Source organism: Argiope bruennichi, chromosome 3 (genome assembly GCF_947563725.1).
Source record: "Argiope bruennichi chromosome 3, qqArgBrue1.1, whole genome shotgun sequence".
NCBI classification, from domain to species: Eukaryota; Metazoa; Arthropoda; class Arachnida; order Araneae; family Araneidae; genus Argiope; species Argiope bruennichi.
Genome location: NC_079153.1, coordinates 124,705,520 through 124,731,101, shown reverse-complemented (window position 1 = coordinate 124,731,101; position 25,582 = coordinate 124,705,520).

Below are 25,582 nucleotides of genomic sequence, written 5' to 3'. Positions count from 1 at the left end.
CCCCATCTCTCGTGCGCCGACGATTAATCCCGTTTGAAAAACACTTAAATCTTGATAATTTGCCATTGTAACAGCAAGAATCGATGCAATAGCTTCCTCAGACACCTGTTGTCTTATATATGCACTGTTGACCGCATCGCGTTAAACTGATTGGGGGAACATCTCCATTATTTGCATACGACCTGCTATACTGTTTTTCTGGCTCTTCAGTGTATATTATATAGTATTTTGAGCTTGTAAAATGTTAATACTGTGATATTTTTAAATATAGGGTAATGTTATACTGCATTAAATCTTGTATAATAATGAAAATTTTTAATTTTCCTTTATGTAAATTAAAAGAAAAAAATTTATACACTCGTAATATTTAATTATAATTCTTTTCGTTTATCCTGCCGCTATTCTTATTATAACAGAAAAGTTTATTTAGAGTATCGAAATTGGACAAGCTAATCAGCATCTTAGACATCCTATTATTGAGATTTGGAAAGGCCAAGATTATATCAGTTACCGAATTCGGGGGTTTAGGGAATGACTGCGCTTCCCTATCGAATTTTAAGTAGACATTTTAATTCCGTAATGATCTCTTGTTAATTTGGAAATTTTGGGGGGAAGAAAAGAGAATTTCTCAGCTTATTATAACAAATTATGGATGTTACATTCAAAATTATTAAAAGCGTAATGTATTATGTAATATGTACTTTTTTACTTTTGATTTATTTTATAAACAGGGAAATTTCAGTATTAATTATAAGAGATGAAATTGTTCTCTGTGAAACGGAGTCTTGTTGCTTTAACTGAACAGAATAATTTTCGGAGTCGGTAACTTGAAAACTAAAAATGTTACTAGAATTTAGTTTGGAATAATGGAATATTCAACATAACAGAATGCACAGATTAATTTGACTATTTATTTCTTTTTCAGTGCATTAAGCGGCACTTTTAATATTTAAAATGTCTCCTTCACTTCGGTACGTTATTCAATACATACATGAAGTTCCATAAACATAGAATTTATTTTGTTTTCATAGTTTTGTGCCATATACTTGGATTCCATTTAGCACAAGATGCGGAATAATGCTTCGTTATAGTTTATGGCATTTCGAATAACGTGGAAGATATTGTGGAGAATTTTTTTTTTTCTAAAGGGGTATACTGTTATCTTTTGGAAGAAAGAATAAATTCATTTCAGAATTATTTGATTTTGAAAAATTGCATTTTAACTATAACCTTGTCTTATTTATTAAAAATTTTTCATCTTTCATTCTTTTTCTGTGTATTTTGAGGAGTCTTTAAAATACGTATTTTTACAATATTGAAAGTCAAATTTTAGTTTCTAATGCACTCGTATATTTATTTCATTATATTATCAAACACAATTTATGCAACGTCGATAGACGTTGAATTCATATATCGTTTTTACCGTATTACATGTATTTTACAGTAAGAAGTGTAATCAGCACTGTAAAGAATAGTTTTTTACATGAATTCTTTTATGTAATATTTCAAATCAAATAATAGCTGGCGTGAAAATCAATATTTATGTACAAATCCTTAAAATATTTTTGAAAATCTATAATTTTAAAACTTTGGTCAGATATTTTACAATTTCTTTCTTGCAGTGTTCGGTATTCAAAGATATTCATAATATTATTCAAATATTACTTAATGGGCTTACAATCATTATGCCATCTTTTCTTCATTGAAGTAGTAAAATTTTAAGATTCTTCCATGTTATGATCATTTTTAAAGGTAAACATATTCCTAGGCTAAATCTAATTATTTACCTTCAGAAAAATGTTTTTCCATTTCTTTTTCAGTATTTGCTGTTCTGATCTACTTTTAAAATACTCATTGAGCATTCAGAAGGAATAATCTTAGGTGTTAAAAAATTCCAAATATAAATGTTATAAAAATAATAATCTAAACACTTGTACTACATGCTAGTTTCATCTTAGTTTTCTATACTTGTGGAGATTTCAATATTTTCATTATTATAAAGCAGACAGTCGAAACGTTTCTCCTTTTCAATTTTATGTGCTTTCAATTGAGCACGTGGTCTCTCCGGAAATAAAAACTTGATATGACATTTATAAATTCTGTGACTGTCATTCTCGTTTACCTTGAAAGCTCCCGAGCGGTTTGAAGAGTTCTTGATCAAGCAGCAAGCCTTCTTCATAAGAATGTCTCGCAAATGTTTCAGTATTTTCATGTTAGAAGGACATGCTGTTCACGACATTTCTTATATTTGAGCATTTGCCTGGGCTCTTTTCAATTCAAGTCATCGGACAAGAATCTTTTTTAAACCTTTTAAAGCACAAATCTCTAATTTTTGTTTCCTTGTATCATGTTACCGTCATAAAGATTCTTTGCATATAAGCGGCTGTCTTTTTCTTATTTGAATTGGCTGTTAAAGGTATATTACGCTCATTGATACATTTGCATCTCGTAGACAGGATGTGGTAGAAAAACCCGAACAAATTTTAATATAACTTGAATAAAAATTAATAAGTTAACAAAATATAACAAATAATAATGAGTAGACTTTTACTGATAAATAAATTTAATTGGTTTCAAAATGGCCTGCTTTTGCAGTGATGCAGAGGCGCAAACGTTTATTGAAATTTTCAGAAATGGGCCGCAAGTCTGAGGAAACGGGATAGATTAAAGGTAGAAGACATTTCTTTATAGAGACCAAACTTTTAAGTCGTTTAGTGAAAGCCTTAGACTTCAAAATGGTCCATACACTTTAATCATGGTATTGAGATTTTGTGTTTGTTGTGCCCATTCTCCAGATGTTATCACGTCCAGAAATGTTCTTTCCATCACTTTTCTGTCTTTAGCCTTGTGAGCTGATGCAGAGTTTTGTTGAAACTCACATTTTACATTTGTGTTTCGGTTCACGGAAATATCTTTTAGAATGTCCCACTGGTACACTTTTAGAATTTTTTTAGATTCCTCATCTACAAAAACCAGAGAGATTTTGCAATTTTCGCAAATTCCACCCCAGACCATGACCGACTTTGGATTTTTGCGATGTTCACCAACTGCTGAAGTGCTTGGTGCGTCTATAGACCAGATCCTATAGTTCTTGGAGTTACGAAATTTTGGACGGTGAAGAGCTTCTCATTAATAAAAAAGAATCTCTCAGTTCCGTTTCAAAAGTTTTCGGCGTCTTTCGAGCCGCACGAGTTTGTTTTCTTCAGTGAGAAGCTGAACTTTCTGGACTTAGTAAGGCTTCAAACCAAGTTCTGATTTTGCCATTAGTTGCTCTGATCTGTCTCTTTTTTCCAGTTCACGAGCGATCTTTCTCATAGAAACCTTCGAATTTCATTGAACTCGCTTTTTGATAACCTACTGCTACTGAAAGTGTTCACCATATGTTTTAGTTCACTTCCTGGACTTTTACCATCATTGCCAAGCTATTTGAAATGATAGATTGCATCAGACACTGTTTGCCGAGGCACAGTAAGCAAATGAATGACTTCATACTGTTCGTTTTTCCAACTTTAAAATAGCATATCTTTTGCTTGGCATTGTAAAAAGACCAAAAATCAGTACATAAACTAAAAGATACATTTATAAAATGTTACAACTGAAGTGGTGGTTGTATGATTTTTGCGTGCAGTACACTTTGCGTACCAGTCATGAAACTGTCAATCAATAGTCTTGTTTACAATGCGTTTGTGTTACTGATGAGGTCAGTTCTAGAAGAGGTTACAACATTTTAAACGTTATCTAAAAGTGTCATATTTGGCAAGAGTTAGCATTATGTTTGACACAATTTCGAATACTTAACGATACGTCCATTAATCAATTTCGTGCGTTTTAATTCTATATGAATAATTTCCACTTTGTTTTTTATGAAAGATGAATTGCTTTTTAATGCATTTATTCAAAATATGTATGATAAAAACCATTCAGGAATGATATTTCTTCTCATATAAATAGTGTATCCACTTCGAAATAGTTATTTCTTCTAGATTTTAGATATAAATGCATTACTTTACATAAATAAATAAGAGTTTGTGTTTCATTAGCTTTTGCTTTATTTCTTCTTGATTCGTTTCTTTAATTCAATAAGTTCGAACTTTAAAATATATGTTATTTAAATATAGGCATTTAAAAAAGTTATTTCTTAAATTTAAAGTACAATTAAATGTGGTTAGTGGTATTGGAATGATTTGTAAGGAGGGTAAAGTTGCAAAAGCAATTATTGAATTGCCGTACGTAGTAAGAAAACCTTCCAACTACGGATGTTAAGTTTCTATGCTATATCAGTTTTTAAAAAAAATCAGTTTCCAGAGTGGAACGCCATTACAAATTTAAACGTTTCTGTTTATTCATCGTGGATTTAATTTAAATGTTGTTACATTTTTTTAAATCTGTACTCTTATGAAGATAAATTATTTGTTCATTATATGTCTTTGCATTTTGTATATAAAATATTGTAAGTATACGGTGCGTAAAATAAGCAGCTTACTAAATCAGAAGTATATTAATAGCTGGTTAACTGATCATTTGTATCTGCGAAAATTTTTAGGGGATATTAGCTGAATTCAAATTTAATTTTCTTCTAGTTGCACTATTTATTAAATCATAATCCAAATCTACTATTAAAAAATGAAACAGAATTAATAAAAATTATTTTTTTATTAATATATGTAGTATATGTTCTTTAGAAACTTTAATTTTATTAAAGATCGTTCTTATATGTACAATAAGTCATTAAAAATAGTGTTGAATAAAGTTCTGATAATACTCTTCAACAATATACAAATACCCCTTTATTGAAATGCTTAACTATGCGTTTTTTCTCATATTTTAAGCAATGTAAATATTTCGAATTTCAGAAGAATTCATGGCCGTTTTAAACCTTCCAGGGGCTCTGAGATAACGAAAATCTCAAAGCCCTCCTTTCCCTCCAAATTTTTTTACTGACTTCAATTTAATTTAAATGTAAAATTAATTTTAAGCAAAATATTGAAAACAAAAGACAACTTTGTAAACACTCTAAACAATTTTGTAAAAGAAGAAAATATATTTTTTAAACTGTAAAGCTTCCAATTTTTTAGAATTAGAAAATAGCATAACGAATAACTTGTAAATTGTAATTAGGAATATTACTAGAATAAAGTTCTAAATTTAATTTAATCAATACTTGATTATGACTTGAATAAATTTGATTGCAGGGCCCTCTATCATTAAATGAAAGTATAAAAGTAAATACCTTTCTACAAATATTAAAAATTATCAAGAGCTGACAATTGCCAACTTTACCTATTTAAAAATCTTGCCCCCCCCCCTCCCTTGATTAGAATTAAATAATTTTTTGGACTGTTGGCAATACAGCTTCTGTATAGTAGATTCAAATTTCTTGTGAATTTAATCATATTTAATAAAAATGGCTTCAAGGGCATGTTTCGATGTGCCCATTGATTAGGATGTTCTTAAGCGATTTTTTTTCGGGGAAACAATGCACAAGTTGCAGGTATTTTGCTATGGGCAAAAGTCTGTTTATCTCAAAATGAGCCCATAGTTTTCAGAAGTCCAGTCGAGATCAATATAAGATTTCAAGAGCAAAGGAATTTAGAACGTTAGTTTCTTTATTAAAAGAAATAAAGTCAGACTTCTGTTATTGCATTGCAGGAGAAATTCTTGCTGTAATATAAAGAAGTTTCTAAAGAAATGTTTTATTTCTTCGTAACTATATAAGTGTACATTCACTTCTATTTCTGTAATTTACTTTCATTCATAATTCATTAAACTTTGATTAAATATTAAGTATATTTCCATTATAGAAATTTCTTGTATTTTTTTAAAAAAAATACGGCATAAAAATTCAATAGATAATGAGCAAAGAGAATGTTAGAATGCATATTAGATGCCAGTATTAACAGGATCATATAATTTGTTTGATATTTTAATTTCTTTTAAGCCGGATAGTATAGGATAAGTGCATACTAAAGCGCGCGCACACACACACACACAAATAGGTATTTATTAAAAATTTGGCGCTCATGATTGAATCTTGCTGATGAAGATAATTATTCCTTCAGGCCACCAGAGCAGCTGCCAGGCAGGCACGAATCAACATCAGAAGGTGCCTGGAAATCGAAGAAGTAAGTGAAATGCAATTCGTTTCAAAATTTTAATATTTTAAACGCTTTTAGTACTTTCATACCCATTGTTTCAAAGCGCAGCATACTTTATATTGAAATCAAGGTATATTTAAAAGTTCGCTTTCTTTATTTCGTTCATATGTTCATCACATGTAGCATTCTTTTCAAAAATAAAATCCTGTTTCCCTTCCTGTTAACGGGAAAAGTGGCAAATTTCATGTCATTCATTATTCTATATGAATGATATTTGGAATATTGAAATGGAAGGATTTTTCTTTTCTGTCAAAACCTAGTGCATAAATGCAATTATAATTAAAGAGAAGACCTTTAAATACAGGCAATTTCCGAGTGCACATTGTTAATCTCATTATTTTGGTAGAAATTCATTGTTCTATACATTTTTTAAATTATCCTCTTCCCGGTTAAAAATTCTGCAATGATTGCGCAGCAGTAATAATTCATTGGAGGCGTTTTTTCAATTTGAATAAAACCCATTCATACGAATCCCTTTTGTGATTCCAGACTGAAGTTTTACGGTTTTACATAGATTTTGTATTCAGGCTGTTTTATTATTTCGGGATGTGTGATTTCAGAACCGAGTATTCGCTTACTTTCAGGTGCACTAGAATTTGGGAATATCGAAAATCCATTTTCATTTTCTCATGACAATCTACCTTAAATAGTTTCGGAGTTTAATGAATTCATTTAATTGGTTAGGTTATTAAAATAGAATTAAATTAATTAAAAGATTAATATATTAAGTTCACTTCTGTCGTCTCTTAATAGTAGAAAAACTGTAGATTGATTCATAACCTTAATGACAAATAATACATTTTGACAAAAATTTGATAATAGCATAAAAAATTTATTTTCAAAAACTTTTTTTAACGCATTTTGTTATATATGGTATTCTGAATTGAGAACTTTTTTATACAGAATTTTTTTATATATATGTATTAAACTAAAATTATATGCAAGTGAGAACTAGATTTAAAAAATGTAGGTTATTAAAAACAACAAATGAAACATAAATAATAATTTAAAATTGAATCTTTTGGCATGATTAAACAGTTATATTCCAAGTTTTTTTTCTTCTGATGTAATGGTTTTTTTAGTGTGCTGAAATATACACTAAATATATCTCTGTAAGAAGGCACTTGCCTCTCTTCAGTTTCTTCTAACACATGAACACATCCTTTTTATAATTCTCTGCTAATTATTAAGTTAGTTTTGACTCTGCCTTTTTCAATCTTAGGAGCCGGAAGTGAGAGAGAGACTTGATATTCCTCGCGCTACATTTAGGCGCATTATAAGAGGAATGCTTGCAGAGCTAAATGGAGAGTTGCGCATCGAAAACGACGCCATTGAGTTGATGCAGTATGCTGGCGAAGATCACATTGGCCAGCACTTCGCCAGCGCATCGAGCTTAGCCCTGCAAGCCGGGCGAGTGACGGTCCGGAGGGAAGATTTTGACCTCCTCGCCAGCTTGCAGGATGCCATGGGTGGACGTCGCTGAAGTGAGTGCAACATCTTTATCTTATGTGGATGATTTCACCTTATCAGCGCCCTCTCTAGCGATAATGTCTTTCCTAAAAAAAAGGCAAACTGTCATCCCTTAAACATATATTGTTAAAAAAATTGTTTATTCTGAAAAAATTCAAATAGATTTAAATTACAATGAGCACAAATATTTTGAAAGAAGCATATAACTCTACATATAATTGTTTATCAAGTAATGCAAAATAGTTGAAATTAAGAAATACTTGAACCTATCCACAAACTGCTAACCACAACATTTACTATACATTTTAACGTTATGTTGAAATGAGACATTTCTTTTTTTTTTTTTTATCAAACAAAGGTAATATGAACTGTACTAAAATAGCATTTTTTTTTCTTTTTGCACTTTATTTTTGCTGATATATAAATGACAACCTTAAATTTAAAATAAACATATCGATGCATCCATTTTTGCTTTAAAATACAATAAGTCTAGTTCAAGTGAAGAATATGGTATTATAAAGCAAATGCTAGTTGTTTGAATATTTGTTAAATGTTTAAGCATCCTATTTAGATTTGCAAATGGATTTTTAGATTTTTCGTACAAATTATAATTAAAAAAATGCTTCCCACGCGTTATTAAAACAAGTTTATTTACTTTTTTAGTGCATAAAATTTGACGCTTTATTTTATGGCAAATTATCCTGCTATAAAAAAAAATCAATTTCTTTTATCCCTATAGAAAGTTATTAATATTTAATTAGGTATTAATATTAGGTTAGTTAGTAATAATAGGTTAGTTAGTAATAATAGGTTAGTTAGTAATAATAGGTTAGTTAGTAATAATAGGTTAGTTAGTAATATTAGGTTAGTTAGTAATAATAGGTTAGTTAGTAATATTTAGTTAATTATTAATAACTTGATGAAGATGAAAACAAATTACAAAATAAATTGAATTAACTGTGTGAATAATTATGTAAGGAACATTTAAGAGACTGATAATATCTTATAACATCTTAACACCGTAAAATATTTTAAGATATTTTTTCAATAGTTTATCAAAAATATATTTCTTGGATAAAATAGATCTATAAAATATAAAAAAATAAATAGAATTTCAAAAAGTATGTAAAAATTATTTTTAATAAAAAAATTTTTAGCTGCCAATGCACCATTAAAATAATACATTTTTAAATTTAAGATCTCATCATTTGTGCCAATAAAAAATAACTTAAATTTCTTTGTGAAAATATAGAATAATTTGAATTGTTTGCTATCAGATATGTTCAAAAATTGCAATATATAAATAGTATTTCCTAATGACAGCAGAATATTTGAATAGATTCAAAATGAATATTATAATAAAGATTATATTGCAAGAACAATTATCAGTAAAATCAATGATTTTATAACTAAAATGAAATCAGTATTTTAGGTTTATAGCTGACTTGTTTGGATAAAACATGAACAATTATAAAGTGAATTTCATTTTTGTATCTCTACATAAATGAAGTAGTTTTTTCAAAATTGTTGAATTATATAAAAGTGTTAAACATTTTTGCTCTAAAAGTGATTTTGCTCTAAAAGTGAAAATAAAGGACAGAAATGTCTATCTAAAAATTAAAGACTAAAAATTGCTAAAAGTGAGTGGGGTGACATTAATTTTGCGAAAGGAAAGTTTAATAAGAGTTAAAAACTATGACGAGCTCATAAAAAAATAAGATTAGTTTTTTAAATAGAAAGCTTGGGATTAAGAAGATGTATTGAAGTTTGAAAAATTTTTCGTTCCAAAAAATGATTTGGGTTTTTTCATAATTCTCTAAAAATCTCATTGTAAATAGTTTTGTATTAATTTTTAGTTAACTGTTGAATATAACGTAATGTAAATATATTTCATTTGTATACTGAATAACACAAATAAACGTTAACATTGTAGACTATAGATAATTGTATATAGTAATGTATATATGTAATTTATATAGATAATAATCTGAATTTGAAAATTCATGGATGAAGCTTTCATGTCGAGTGTACCAGTTTTCAAAATTGGTTATTTCATTTTGTGAATCCAGGAATTAATATGCAAATGCTAGTAAATTGAAAAATGAAACATTTATTGAAAGCAAGTAGCTTCTATTGTGTTTGAGTTGCATTTTCTGATATTTTAAATCGTGGCATTTAAAGACAGGTGCTTAAGACATTTATTTAAATTTTGAAATATTAAAATTTTGAAATTAATGGGATGAAATGGATAATTATAAAATTGATAACAATTGCCCACTTTTAAATTATTCGAACAAGGAAAAGTTTCAGCCTGTGTTCTTAAAAATAATTTGTGTACTTGAATTATTAGGATTTCTTAACCGATTCTTGAATATGCTAGCAAGATTTTAGTATGTATAATGATTATAAATATGCAGTACATCCTAAAACAATAGCATACCGAGACGCATTAACAGGGAAAATATACATCTGCCAATCAATTCTTATTTCAATTAGAAAAACTGTTATTGAAAATTTGCTCGGGAAATTTTTGTTTGAATTTTTCGCCTTCTGCATTAACAGTATTTTGAAGGCATACTAATAGAATTGAATTCTTTGCATGATAAATTTGCCAACGAAACCAAATGCAAAAATTTTCTCGAATTGCTTTTATTTATTGCAAATCCTTTATTTTCGAATAATAGCGACGTTTCCAACTCCTCCGAGGTTTCTAAAATATTTGAAATGCTGTTGGGAATATTTTAGTTTTTTCAGGCATACGATTTATTTCAAATATGAAAGAATTCTTCGCGCATTCTGTCAAGTCAGCTATCTGGAGGAAAATATTCAATTCATTTAAACTTTTTTCTGATCTTCCAAATTCATTTTACCCATACTGAGTGTTTCGTTACTTAATAAATTTTAAATTTTATTTTTTTTAGTTCGTAACCTTTTGAAAAATTATTTTACCTGATCGGTAAATCGAAACGAATTTTACCGTTGATGTATTGGCAAAAATTTGAAATAAAATTTAATTTTGCATACGAGATCTAAAATATGCAAATGCTTTTCATTTTACATTAATGAAAAGTCTGCGTATTTGAATCCATCCGTTTCCATTTTCCATGCAGTATCTTATTAGTGCAATCTTCAAACTGAAATTGCGGAAAATAGGGCTTGAGTGTCAAAAAGCTGACATTTTGCAAATAAAAAGCATTTTACATAAGCCGCTCGAATTACATGAAGCAAAAAACTGTAAACGACATATTTTGATGAGATAAAATTTTCTCACGAAGTTTAGTCTCGGTTAATATTCAGCCATGTAATTACATGCAGAAGTTTCAAGGTTAGAATTTCATTTTAAGATTTAATGTTAGCCTATGTAATTTTAAAAAAAAATTATTCCAAACACTTTTCCAATTTGATATATCCATTATTTTTACATCAAATTTTACAACGAACATCTGATACCGAACATGAAATAAACTTCTCAATAATTTGGAAAATGTTGAACATGCATGCATATAAAGTAAGGAGTAATCTATTAAGATCATTTAATTTGTGAATTTTATTTACTTATCAATTTATATGAAATTTAAAAAATAATCAATAGATTCTTAAAGTACGAGTGCACAAATTTAATGTTTAATATTTCGGTTAAATTTGTAACAGTTTTTGAGTAATTATACTTTGGTAAAAATAGGGCTTGCATTTGTTTTTGTGAAGCACTAATTTGTTGAAAATTAAAATCTGCAAGTTCATATTCATGATGGAACCTAAAAATTAAATATTTTGTTGATATGAATTCTTAGAAGTATTTTGAATTAATATTAATATGCTTGAATGCCTTGCAGTGATAAATTATATTAAAATTTAAAGTATTAAATGCGTTGCATTTGAATTTTAGAATGCTGTGTTAGAAAGACTGAGACTCCAAAACCATATGGCTTGAAAACTTATGTATATAAATATATCTTTAATATATTTTAATTTCACTCTTTTTGAAGCTCCGAAATCGTCCCGTTTGCTATTTAATTGAAAATAAATAATCGTCGGTGAAATAATCAAATATACATGAATATAATACTATTTAAAAATTGTGATAAAAATGGAGCCATCAGAAATGCCAAAATAATAGTAAAAAAAACTTATCAAATAATAATAAAAATTGATATTTCGAAATGCATGCACTTAATTAAAAACGAAGTTTTATAATTTTTTATAAAAGATTATTTTCAATACCCTACTTTATAAATCTATGTAAAATATTTAACATGAATGCTTGACTATATTATTATTACATAAGCATTTTTTTTTTTGGTATGCAATAAAAAATCTTTTTTAAAGTTCTTCAGAATGTAAATATCGATTTTTCTTCCCACCTTTTTTAATACGATGTATCATCGTAGAAACACTATTGTCCTCTCGACTGACAATTCTGAATATGAAATATTTGTATAACAAAAATCTACACTGAGCCATCTCTACGGAAATATTTCTTTTATGTATACAAATAATTTCGAAGCTCCGTAGTTGTTTCTGTTATATGTTGAAGTTTAAACTCAAATAAACATGTTCAGGAAATTTTATAACATTCTGTTTGTTATTCCAAGAAGTTTATTGCTGGGAGTTAAAATTTTTTAACAATTTTACTGAAATCTGTCACTTTTTAAAAATTGAATGCAATATTAACGAAAACATAGTTTATACATTTCTAAATTATAGTTCCAGACCAAAAGAATATTAAATAAACTGACAATAAAATTAAAAATAGTCTGATGAAATTTATAAAATTGTTGTTTGTCACATATACTCTTTCTTTCTGACTATGAATGGAAGATGATTTCATGTATCTGGTTTTCAAAGCACTGCATAAAGTGGCATTTCTTATCTGGAGTCATCTGCATTGCTGTATATTTTCTGTGAGTTTCAACTGGAGATGTGTTATTCTCCAAAAAGAATTTAGGGTTTCTCCTTGAAATTCCACAAATATTTCGTGTCGATTTGAAGTATCTCTTGACAAGTTAACCATTAAACAGGTACACCCATTATTCAGACAAGTACAATGTAGATCTGCAAAGTTGACGTGGCGAAAAGTTTATTCAATGTAAGTTGAAGGAGGAAAATGTATTAGTCATTTCGCAAGAAGAAATTTTAATGACCATGAAAAGTCATTTCTAAAATTTCAAAAGGAAAATTAATCTCAGTATTACAGTGAACAAGAAACATGCAAAGATAGTTTTCTGAAAAAAAAAAAAAAAAAATGTTGGTCAACGTCGGAGGCTTGCAAAATTCTACCCTACTGTCAATAAGACTTTGGCTGAAATGGGTAAACGTATTGCTTCGGACGAAAATGTGCCGTCATTGTATTGAATTCGATGCAAAAAAGAACTTTAGCGTTAATCGGATCTAACTACTTAAACTGCACCTACAAAATAGAAAATGCTGCTGCACAATCAGTCTGAAATTCATTGAAGAATTTAAAATATTCATTTTTGGTCTTTTTTTTTTTATTCAACATGCTTGGACGCAGAAAAAAGCAAGAAATAAAACGCTCAAATAGTGCACAAAAACTGCACTTTGTACCTATATAGAAAAATGCTAGCTGGCTTTTACCATATGGGACTCATTTTCTTCTTCGGGAGAAGAATATATGATTAAGACAAAAGAAAATAGTTTACAACAGCGCAGACTGCACTAAGTATTCTACCCGACAGCACAAATGATGTGTAGGATTTAAATTGAATGTTAATACGCCAAAAGAATATCTCTCAAAATCGATGGTACTACGCAGAAATATGGCCAAAATTCCAGAAGCAATTTAAATTATAATTTTAATTTCTGAGAAAGGTCAATATAAAAAATTTATATTCAACAAAGCCAGCAAAAAAAAAAAAAAAAAAAAAGGAAAAAACGTACACCAAAAAATTTGGTTCAGTTCATCTGTAAAAAGACTTGCAGCCAAAATTCAAAATATACTGCATTATTTCTTATGAACTTGAGAAGGATATTTACTGATGAAAAAAAAAACCGCATCCCTTTAAAATGCTTGCAGTGAAATTGCAGTTTGTGTATGTGAAAAGCAATACACACAGGATTTTAAATTATTGGTCTATTTCTCTAACAGTTATACTGGAAATATGCTAAGATACCAAATTTAAAAAAAAATTATGCACAACTTCTGCAAAAAAATTTCAGATTGTGCATATAGAAATCGTGTCGCCAGGTAACCAGGTATCTGATTGTTTCAATTCTGTTCTTACTTCATATCTGCTGAAGAAAGAAAAAAAAAAAAAACTTTCTTTCAGCGAGTGCTGCACAGAAATTGCCAATTTTGAGTATCCAGATCAGTGTCTGCTGTCCTTTACCATATTGGACTATTTTCTTCTATTTAAACTGCACGTATGCTGAAGAAAAAAAAAAGATCCTTCTTTCAGCGAGTGCTACACAGAAAGTGCCAATATTGCGTATCCAGATCAGTTTCTACTGTAGTCTATCATATTGGACTATTTTCTTATATTTGAACTGCACGTATGCTGAAGAAAGCAAAAGAAGAAAAAAAAATCCTTCTTTTAGCGAGTGCTACACAGAAATTGCCAATCTTGCATATCCAGATCAGTGTCTGCTGTCCTTTACCATATTAGACTATTTTCTTCTGTTTAAACTGCACGTCTGCTAAAGAAAGAAAGGAAAATCTTTCTTTCAGCGAGTGCTGCATAGAAATTGCCAATTTTGCGTATCCAGATCAGTGTCTGCTGTCCTTTACCATATTGGACTATTTTCTTTTATTTGAACTGCACGTACGCTGAAGAAAAAAAAAATCCTTCTTTCAGCCAATGCTGAACAGAAATTGCCAATTTTGCGTATCCAGATTAGTGTCTGCAGGCCTGTACCATATTGGACTATTATCTTCTATTTAAGCTGCACGTATGCTGAAGAAGCCCCCCCCCCCGAAAAAAAAATCTTTCTTTCAGTGAGTGTTGCACAGCAATTGCCAATTTTGAGTATCCAGATCAGTGTTTGCTGTCCTTTGCCGTATTGCGCTATTTTCTTCTATTTACATTGGCGATATGCTGAAGAAATTGAAAAAAAACCCTGTCTTTTATTTAGCTAAACCTGCACAGATATGGCAGTTTGTACGTATCCAGATGAGTGTCAGCAATCGTTTACTTTATTCGACTATTTCACTTCTACTTAAAATGGACAAATGCTGAAGAAAGCAGAAAAAAAAAAAAAAAGCTTTCATTCAGCGAGTGTTACACAGAAATATCAGTCTGTGCGTATGCAGATTAGTAACTGCATTCTTCATACTTTTTTGAACTAATTTCTTCTATTGAAACCGGAAATATTCTGAAGAAAGAAAAAAAAAATGTTTCATTCAGGTAGTCTTGCACAGAATTTGTAGCGTATGCTTGTACACTTTATTGCAGGTGTTTACTTTTTCGGACTATTTCTCTTCTAATTAGACTGCTTATATTCTGAGGAATTCGAAACAAAAATCTTCAGCCACTCCTGCACTGATATTTCATTTTGTTAATATGCAGCTTAATGCATGGAATCATTTATATTGTAGAACTATATTAATTTATTTATGCAGCACTTTTCTAAGAACGTAAAAAAATGGCTTTCATACATATACATTAGGCAGAAAAATAATTTTTAAAGCTCTGCAAGGAATTAAGCATTCATCTTGAGCGAAAAAGCTTGTTGGCAACGTACATTTTTAATTTATTTCCCAAATAACAGTCGTTAATTTGATGAAAGTGTTTTCTTTAAAAATGTCATTTAAATTTTGCTTGGTAATTTTTCTACTTTCGTTTATTTCCTTTTAAAGCCATAATAAATTTCTTTAGTACTATTTAGGTAAATGAGTATATAATTATTCATTTACTAACATATAATGGTTCATAAAAATAATTACTTTTTTCATAAACAATAAAATGTCATAAGGCTTTAAAATTTTGAAATAGTTTAATTTCTATAAGATTAAATTTAAGATTAATATAAGAATATTTCTTAAATAAAATTAGACAAAATAGTATTAACATAATCGGCTTAGTTTCATTTTAATTAATCTTAGCCTTTTTTAATTTTCTCTGATGGCTATCATTTTGTCTATAATAAGTTGCATTTAGAATTTAGATTAACTAATATTTTTTTCCTTTACATTATGCTGTAAATAATGTAAACATTTATTTACAGTTTATGAATTAACTTTAAAAATGGATCAGAAAGGAAAACTAGCAATATTGCAATACAATGTTTTTTTTTCATTGAACGTCATTAACAAATTAAATCTGTGGACGATTTGTTGGTGTCTCAGTCTTTAATACCGTATTGTACAAAAATACTTAAGTGAATTAATCTGCTGAAGTCTTCTGTTGTAGAGATGTACAGCATGGACTAAGTAAAAATAACGCTGATACAACAAGGAATTCAGAATTCCTTGAATTTTATGATCAGTCACATGATTGTTCAACTTCTATTATTAGTTGCCTTAACATATTCAGAGACTTGTTTGTTCACTATGTAAATTGAGAGAACCGAGAGATAGAACTATTTCGGATCGTTATATGGAACATTGCTCGTCTTCAATTTTAATAATATCTGATGTTATTGAAATGATTCTTAACATTTATCATTTTTATTTTCATTAATGCGATTTTAAAGAAATCCGAAATTAAATAATCCTAGTAAAGGAAGCTATCTATAAAAACTGTATAGAAAATCCTACAAAAAGTTCAATGGAATTTTCAAAATTTGCTGCACTGAAACATTTCCATCTGCTTTTAAATTTAAATCAAAGGAGTACAGATCGTTCCACATAACAAGAAAAAATTCGCATTGAGATTCCTAATTCCGTAGGTTCGGAGGCTTCAGATTGCACTAATGGATGAGATTCGGTTGACTGCAAAACTGGATGATTAGCTTCAACGGAAGAAAAAATATTTTAAAATTAGTGCGCTTTGAAATTCCTGTTCTCAAAGTAAATTTTTCACTTGAAATATTTGAGGAATTACTTTTTATGAATTAAAAATGGGGCAAAAAGTAATTTTAATAAATATGGAATTAAGTAACGCGTCTTCCTTCTCTTTTACGAATTTGCAACGCCCAGATTCAATATATTTTGAGTGCGATTCAACTAAATTCGAAAGTCGTTTTTAAGTCTTTTATTTTTCTCCTTAATAGAATCTTTAAATACTCTCTACATTCTTTAGAAATGCATAGCACGGATCTGTTACAGATCTTCCTCACAGTAGTAATTATAACAGTGTACTTAAGATGATCATTTCTCTGTTCTTCATTTCTCTGTTAAGAAGATGCACTATTCTCATCACACAGTGAAACTTCGATAAGTTCTATATAAATTGCTGTCTAATACTTTTTATCGAAATATTTTTTTTAAGTTTGTATTTTATTCTTGAATTTCGTAGAACAAGATTTATTGCAGAGCTATTTTCATTTCGAAATATCACTGATATTTTAGACATAAAAGAATGCAAGAAGAATGGCTTATGCTGTTTTCATATTGGCGGTATCAATAGATTTTTTTCATATATGTCGGGAACAATTTTCTTATCATATTAAAGCCCATTTCTCTAATTGTGTGTACCCTAGACTTGTTCTTCATTCCTTTGTTTACTATGGATTGTATTATTTCGTTTATATCATAATAATGCCAGCTATAATTTACAAAAACTTCATTTTATTGTTCCTTCCCAGCAGACAATCAATGCCGCATCGTTTTTCCTTGCCAAAATGTGCACCGTCTTGTCTGCCTTACAAAATGTGCACTGAGCTCTGTGTTGCCTGCCCAATGTGGACTGAAGTGTCTATCTGTTGCCTGACAAAATGCGGACTGAAGTGTCTCTCTGTTGCCTGACAAAATGCGGACTGAAGTGTCTCTCTGTTGCCTGACAAAATGCGGACTGAAGTGTCTCTCTGTTGCCTGACAAAATGCGGACTGAAGTGTCTCTCTGTTGCCTGACAAAATGCGGACTGAAGTGTCTCTCTGTTGCCTGACAAAATGCGGACTGAAGTGTCTCTCTGTTGCCTGACAAAATGCGGACTGAAGTGTCTCTCTGTTGCCTGACAAAATGCGGACTGAAGTGTCTCTCTGTTGCCTGACAAAATGCGGACTGAAGTGTCTCTCTGTTGCCTGACAAAATGCGGACTGAAGTGTCTCTCTGTTGCCTGACAAAATGCGGACTGAAGTGTCTCTCTGTTTCCTGACAAAATGCGGACTGAAGTGTCTCTCTGTTGCCTGACCAAATGTGGACTGAAATCTCTCTGTCTGTTGCCTGACCAAATGTGGACTGAAATCTCTCTGTCTGTTGCCTGACCAAATGTGGACTGAAATCTCTCTGTCTGTTGCCTGACCAAATGTGGACTGAAATCTCTGTCTGTTGCCTGACCAAATGTGGACTGAAATCTCTCTGTCTGTTGCCTGACCAAATGTGGACTGAAATCTCTCTGTCTGTTGCCTGACCAAATGTGGACTGAAATCTCTCTGTCTGTTGCCTGACCAAATGTGGACTGAAATCTCTCTGTCTGTTGCCTGACCAAATGTGGACTGAAATCTCTCTGTCTGTTGCCTGACCAAATGTGGACTGAAATCTCTCTGTCTGTTGCCTGACCAAATGTGGACTGAAATCTCTCTGTCTGTTGCCTGACCAAATGTGGACTGAAATCTCTCTGTCTGTTGCCTGACCAAATGTGGACTGAAATCTCTGTCTGTTGCCTGACCAAATGTGGACTGAAATCTCTCTGTCTGTTGCCTGACCAAATGTGGACTGAAATCTCTCTGTCTGTTGCCTGACCAAATGTGGACTGAAATCTCTCTGTCTGTTGCCTGACCAAATGTGGACTGAAATCTCTCTGTCTGTTGCCTGACCAAATGTGGACTGAAATCTCTCTGTCTGTTGCCTGACCAAATGTGGACTGAAATCTCTCTGTCTGTTGCCTGACCAAATGTGGACTGAAATCTCTCTGTCTGTTGCCTGACCAAATGTGGACTGAAATCTCTCTGTCTGTTGCCTGACCAAATGTGGACTGAAATCTCTCTGTCTGTTGCCTGACCAAATGTGGACTGAAATCTCTCTGTCTGTTGCCTGACCAAATGTGGACTGAAATCTCTCTGTCTGTTGCCTGACCAAATGTGGACTGAAATCTCTCTGTCTGTTGCCTGACCAAATGTGGACTGAAATCTCTCTGTCTGTTGCCTGACCAAATGTGGACTGAAATCTCTCTGTCTGTTGCCTGACCAAATGTGGACTGAAATCTCTCTGTCTGTTGCCTGACCAAATGTGGACTGAAATCTCTCTGTCTGTTGCCTGACCAAATGTGGACTGAAATCTCTCTGTCTGTTGCCTGACCAAATGTGGACTGAAATCTCTCTGTCTGTTGCCTGACCAAATGTGGACTGAAATCTCTCTGTCTGTTGCCTGACCAAATGCGGACTGAAATCTCTCTGTCTGTTGCCTGACCAAATGCGGACTGAAATCTCTGTCTGTTGCCTGACCAAATGCGGACTGAAATCTCTCTGTCTGTTGCCTGACCAAATGCGGACTGAAATCTCTCTGTCTGTTGCCTGACCAAATGTGGACTGAAATCTCTCTGTCTGTTGCCTGACCAAATGTGGACTGAAATCTCTCTGTCTGTTGCCTGACCAAATGTGGACTGAAATCTCTCTGTCTGTTGCCTGACCAAATGTGGACTGAAATCTCTCTGTCTGTTGCCTGACCAAATGTGGACTGAAATCTCTCTGTCTGTTGCCTGACCAAATGTGGACTGAAATCTCTCTGTCTGTTGACTGACCAAATGTGGACTGAAATCTCTCTGTCTGTTGACTGACCAAATGTGGACTGAAATCTCTCTGTCTGTTGCCTGACCAAATGTGGACTGAAATCTCTCTGTCTGTTGCCTGACCAAATGTGGACTGAAATCTCTCTGTCTGTTGCCTGACCAAATGTGGACTGAAATCTCTCTGTCTGTTGCCTGACCAAATGTGGACTGAAATCTCTCTGTCTGTTGCCTGACCAAATGTGGACTGAAATCTCTCTGTCTGTTGCCTGACCAAATGTGGACTGAAATCTCTCTGTCTGTGTCCTGACCAAATGTGGACTGAAATCTCTCTGTCTGTGTCCTGACCAAATGTGGACTGAAATCTCTCTGTCTGTGTCCTGACCAAATGTGGACTGAAATCTCTTTGTCTGTGTCCTGACCAAATGTGGACTGAAATCTCTCTGTCTGTGTCCTGACCAAATGTGGACTGAAATCTCTCTCTCTCCTGCTTGAACAAATGTGGACTGTCTTACCTGCCAAAATGTGCACCGTCTTGACTGCCAAAATGTGCACCGTCTTGCCTGCCAAAATGTGCACCGTCTTGCCTGCCAAAATGCGCACCGTCTTGCCTGCCAAAATGCGCACCGTCTTGCCTGCCAAAATGCGCACCGTCTTGCCTGCCAAAATGCGCACCGTCTTGCCTGCCAAAATGCGCACCGTCTTGCCTGCCAAAATGCGCACCGTCTTGACTGCCAAAATGCGCACCGTCTTGACTGCCAAAATGCGCACCGTCTTGCCTGCCAAAATGTGCACCGTCGAGTGCTACACAGAAATGGCCAATCTTGCATATGCAGATCAGTGTCTGCAGCCGTTTACCATTTTGGACTATTTTCTTCTGCTTAAACTGCACGTATGCTGAAGAAAGCAAAAAAAAAAAAATCCTACTTTCAGCGTGTGCTATAAAGAAATTACCAATTTTGCGTATCCAGATCAGTGTCTACTGTCGTCTACCATAATGGACAATTTTCTTCTATTTGAACTGCACGTATGCTGAAGAACTCCCCCCCCCCCAAAAAAAAATCTTACTTTCAGCGAGTACTGCACAGAAAGTGCCAATCTTGCGTATCGTCTACCATATTGGACAATTTTCTTCTATTTCAACTGCACGTATGCTGAAGAAGAAAAAAAATCCTACTTTCAGCGAGTGCTACACAGAAAGTGGCAATTTTGCGTATCCAGATCAGTGTCTAGTGTCGTCTACCATATTGAACTATTTTCTGCTATTTGAACTCCACGTATGCTGAAAAAAATAAAATCATTCTTTCAGCGAGTGAAGCACAGAAATTACGAATTTTGCGTATCCAGATCAGTGTCTTCTGTCGTCTACCATATTGGACAATTTTCTTCTATTTGAACAGCACGTTTGCTGAAGAAAACAAAAACAAAAAAAAAATCCTTCTTTCAGCGAGTGCTGCACCGAAATTGCCAATTTTGCGTATATAAATCATTGTCTGCTGTCGTTTAATACATTGAACTGTTTTCTTCTGTTTAAACTGCACGTATGCTGAAGAAAAAAAAAAAATGGACTGAAATCTCTCTGTCTGTTGCCTGACAAAATGTGGATTGAACTCTCTCTCTCTCCTGCTTGACAAAATGTGCACCGTCTTGCCTGCCAAAATGTGCACCGCCTTTTTTGCCAAAATGTGCACCGTCTTGCCTGCCAAAATGTGCACCGTCTTGCCTGCCTGCCAAAATGTGGACTGAACTGTCTCTCTGTTGCCTGACAAAATGTGGACTGAACTGTCTCTCTGTTGCCTGACAAAATGCGGACTGAACTGTCTCTCTGTTGCCTGACAAAATGCGGACTGAACTGTCTCTCTGTTGCCTGACAAAATGCGGACTGAACTGTCTCTCTGTTGCCTGACAAAATGCGGACTGAACTGTCTCTCTGTTGCCTGACAAAATGCGGACTGAACTGTCTCTCTGTTGCCTGACAAAATGCGGACTGAACTGTCTCTCTGTTGCCTGACAAAATGCGGACTGAACTGTCTCTCTGTTGCCTGACAAAATGCGGACTGAACCGTCTCTCTGTTGCCTGACAAAATGCGGACTGAACCGTCTCTCTGTTGCCTGACAAAATGCGGACTGAACCGTCTCTCTGTTGCCTGACAAAATGCGGTCTGAACGTCACTCTGTTGCCTGACAAAATGCGGACTGAACGTCACTCTGTTGCCTGACAAAATGCGGACTGAACTGTCTCTCTGTTGCCTGACAAAATGCGGACTGAACTGTCTCTCTGTTGCCTGACAAAATGCGGACTGAACCGTCTCTCTGTTGCCTGACAAAATGCGGACTGAACTGTCTCTCTGTTGCCTGACAAAATGTGGACTGAAATCTCTGTCTGTTGCCTGCCAAAATGTGCTCCGTCTTGCCTGCCAAAATGCGCTCCGTCTTGCCTGCCAAAATGCGCTCCGTCTTGCCTGCCAAAATGCGCTCCGTCTTGCCTGCCAAAATGTGCTCCGTCTTGCCTGCCAAAATGTGCTCCGTCTTGCCTGCCAAAATGTGCTCCGTCTTGCCTGCCAAAATGTGCTCCGTCTTGCCTGCCAAAATGTGCTCCGTCTTGCCTGCCAAAATGTGCTCCGTCTTGCCTGCCAAAATGTGCTCCGTCTTGCCTGCCAAAATGTGCTCCGTCTTGCCTGCCAAAATGTGCTCCGTCTTGCCTGCCAAAATGTGCTCCGTCTTGCCTGCCAAAATGTGCTCCGTCTTGCCTGCCAAAATGTGCTCCGTCTTGCCTGCCAAAATGTGCTCCGTCTTGCCTGCCAAAATGTGCTCCGTCTTGCCTGCCAAAATGTGCTCCGTCTTGCCTGCCAAAATGTGCTCCGTCTTGCCTGCCAAAATGTGCTCCGTCTTGCCTGCCAAAATGTGCTCCGTCTTGCCTGCCAAAATGTGCTCCGTCTTGCCTGCCAAAATGTGCTCCGTCTTGCCTGCCAAAATGTGCTCCGTCTTGCCTGCCAAAATGTGCTCCGTCTTGCCTGCCAAAATGTGCTCCGTCTTGCCTGCCAAAATGTGCGCCGTCTTGCCTGCCAAAATGTGCGCCGTCTTGCCTGCCAAAATGTGCGCCGTCTTGCCTGCCAAAATGTGCGCCGTCTTGCCTGCCAAAATGTGCGCCGTCTTGCCTGCCAAAATGTGCGCCGTCTTGCCTGCCAAAATGTGCGCCGTCTTGCCTGCCAAAATGTGCGCCGTCTTGCCTGCCAAAATGTGCGCCGTCTTGCCTGCCAAAATGTGCACCGTCTTGCCTGCCAAAATGTGCACCGTCTTGCCTGCCAAAATGTGCACCGTCTTGCCTGCCAAAATGTGCACCGTCTTGCCTGCCAAAATGTGCACCGTCTTGCCTGCCAAAATGTGCACCGTCTTGCCTGCCAAAATGTGCACCGTCTTGCCTGCCAAAATGTGCACCGTCTTGCCTGCCAAAATGTGCACCGTCTTGCCTGCCAAAATGTGCACCGTCTTGCCTGCCAAAATGTGCACCGTCTTGCCTGCCAAAATGTGCACCGTCTTGCCTGCCAAAATGTGCACCGTCTTGCCTGCCAAAATGTGCACCGTCTTGCCTGCCAAAATGTGCACCGTCTTGCCTGCCAAAATGTGCTCCGTCTTGCCTGCAAAAATGTGCTCCGTCTTGCCTGCAAAAATGTGCTCCGTCTTGCCTGCAAAAATGTGCTCCGTCTTGCCTGCCAAAATGTGCTCCGTCTTGCCTGCCAAAATGTGCTCCGTCTTGCCTGCCAAAATGTGCTCCGTCTTGCCTGCCAAAATGTGCTCCGTCTTGCCTGCCAAAATGTGCTCCGTCTTGCCTGCCAAAATGTGCTCCGTCTTGCCTGCCAAAATGTGCACCGTCTTGCCTGCCAAAATGTGCACCGTCTTGCCTGCCAAAATGTGCACCGTCTTGCCTGCCAAAATGTGCACCGTCTTGCCTGCCAAAATGTGCACCGTCTTGCCTGCCAAAATGTGCACCGTCTTGCCTGCCAAAATGTGGACCGTCTTGCCTGCCAAAATGTGGACCGTCTTGCCTGCCAAAATGTGGACCGTCTTGCCTGCCAAAATGTGGACCGTCTTGCCTGCCAAAATGTGGACCGTCTTGCCTGCCAAAATGTGGACCTTCTTGCCTGCCAAAATGTGGACCTTCTTGCCTGCCAAAATGTGGACCGTCTTGCCTGCCAAAATATGCACCGTCTTGTCTGCCTGCCAAAATGTGGACTGAACTGTCTCTCTGTTGCCTGACAAAATGCGGACTGAACTGTCTCTCTGTTGCCTGCCAAAATCTGCTCCGTCTTGCCTGCCAAAATATGCTCCGTCTTGCCTGCCAAAATATGCTCCGTCTTGCCTGCCAAAATATGCTCCGTCTTGCCTGCCAAAATATGCTCCGTCTTGCCTGCCAAAATGTGGACTGTCTTGCCTTTCAAAATGTGGACTGAACTCTCTGTCTGTTGGCTGACAAAATGTGGACTGAACTGTTTCTTGCCTACCAAAATGTGGACTGAAATCTCTCTCTCTCCTGCTTGAAGAAATGTGGACTGTCTTACCTACCAAAATGTGCTCCGTCTTGCCTGCCAAAATGTGGATTGAACTCTCTCTGTCTCCTGCTTGAAGAAATGTGGACTGTCTTACGTACCAAAATGTGCTCCGTCTTACCTGCCAAAATGTGGATTGAACTCTCTCTGTCTCCTGCTTGAAGAAATGTGGACTGTCTTACCTACCAAAATGTGCTCCGTCTTGCCTGCCAAAATGTGCTCCGTCTTGCCTGCTTAAATGTGCTCCGTCTTGCCTGCCAAAATGTGCTCCGTCTTGCCTGCCAAAATGTGCACCGTCTTGCCTGCCAAAATGTGCACCGTCTTGCCTGCCAAAATGTGCACCGTCTTGCCTGCCAAAATGTGCACCGTCTTGCCTGCCAAAATGTGCACCGTCTTGCCTGCAAAATGTGCACCGTCGAGTACTGCACAGAAAGTGCCAATCTTGCGTATCGTCTACTATATTGGACAATTTTCTTCTATTTCAACTGCACGTATGCTGAAGAAAAAAAAAATCCTACTTTCAGCGAGTGCTACACAGAAATTGCCAATTTTGCGTATCCAGATCAGTGTCTAGTGTCGTCTACCATTTTGAACTATTTTCTTCTATTTGAACTCCACCTATGCTGAAGAAAGCAAAAGAAAAAAAATCCTTCTTTTAGCGAGTGCTACATAGAAATTGCCAAGTTTGCCTATCCAGATCAGTGTCTGCAGGCGTGTACCAAATTGGACTATTTTCTTCTATTTAAAATGCACGTATACTGAAGGAAAAAAAATACCTACTTTCAGCGAGAGCTATACAGAAAGTGCTAATTTTGCGTATCCAGATCAGTGTCTACTGTCGTCTACCATATTGAACTATTTTCTGCTATTTGAACTCCACGTATGCTGAAGAAATTTAAATCTTTCTTTTAGCGAGTGCAGCACAGAAATTATCAACTTTACGTATCCAGATCAGTGTCCGCAAGCGTATACCATATTGGACTATTTTCTTCTCTTTGAACTGCACGTATGCTGAAGAAAACAAAAAAAAATGGACTGAAATCTCTGTCTGTTGCCTGACAAAATGTAGATTGAACTCTCTCTCTCTCCTGCTTGACAAAATGTGGACTGTCTTGCCTGCCAAAATGTGCACCGTCTTGCCTGCCAAAATGTGCACCGTCTTGCCTGCCAAAATGTGCACCGTCTTGCCTGCCAAAATGTGCACCGTCTTGCCTGCCAAAATGTGCACCGCCTTGCCTGCCAAAATGTGCACCGCCTTGCCTGCCAAAATGTGCACCGCCTTGCCCTCCAAAATGTGCACCGTCTTGCCCTCCAAAATGTGCACCGTCTTGCCCTCCAAAATGTGCACCGTCTTGCCCTCCAAAATGTGCACCGTCTTGCCCTCCAAAATGTGCACCGTCTTGCCCTCCAAAATGTGCACCGTCTTGCCCTCCAAAATGTGCACCGTCTTGCCCGCCAAAATGTGCACCGTCTTGCCCGCCAAAATGTGCACCGTCTTGTCTTCCTTACAAAATGTGCACTGAACTGTCTGTCTGTTGCCTGACAAAATGCGGACTGAACTGTCTCTGTCTGTTGCCTGACAAAATGCGGACTGAACTGTCTCTGTCTGTTGCCTGACAAAATGCGGAC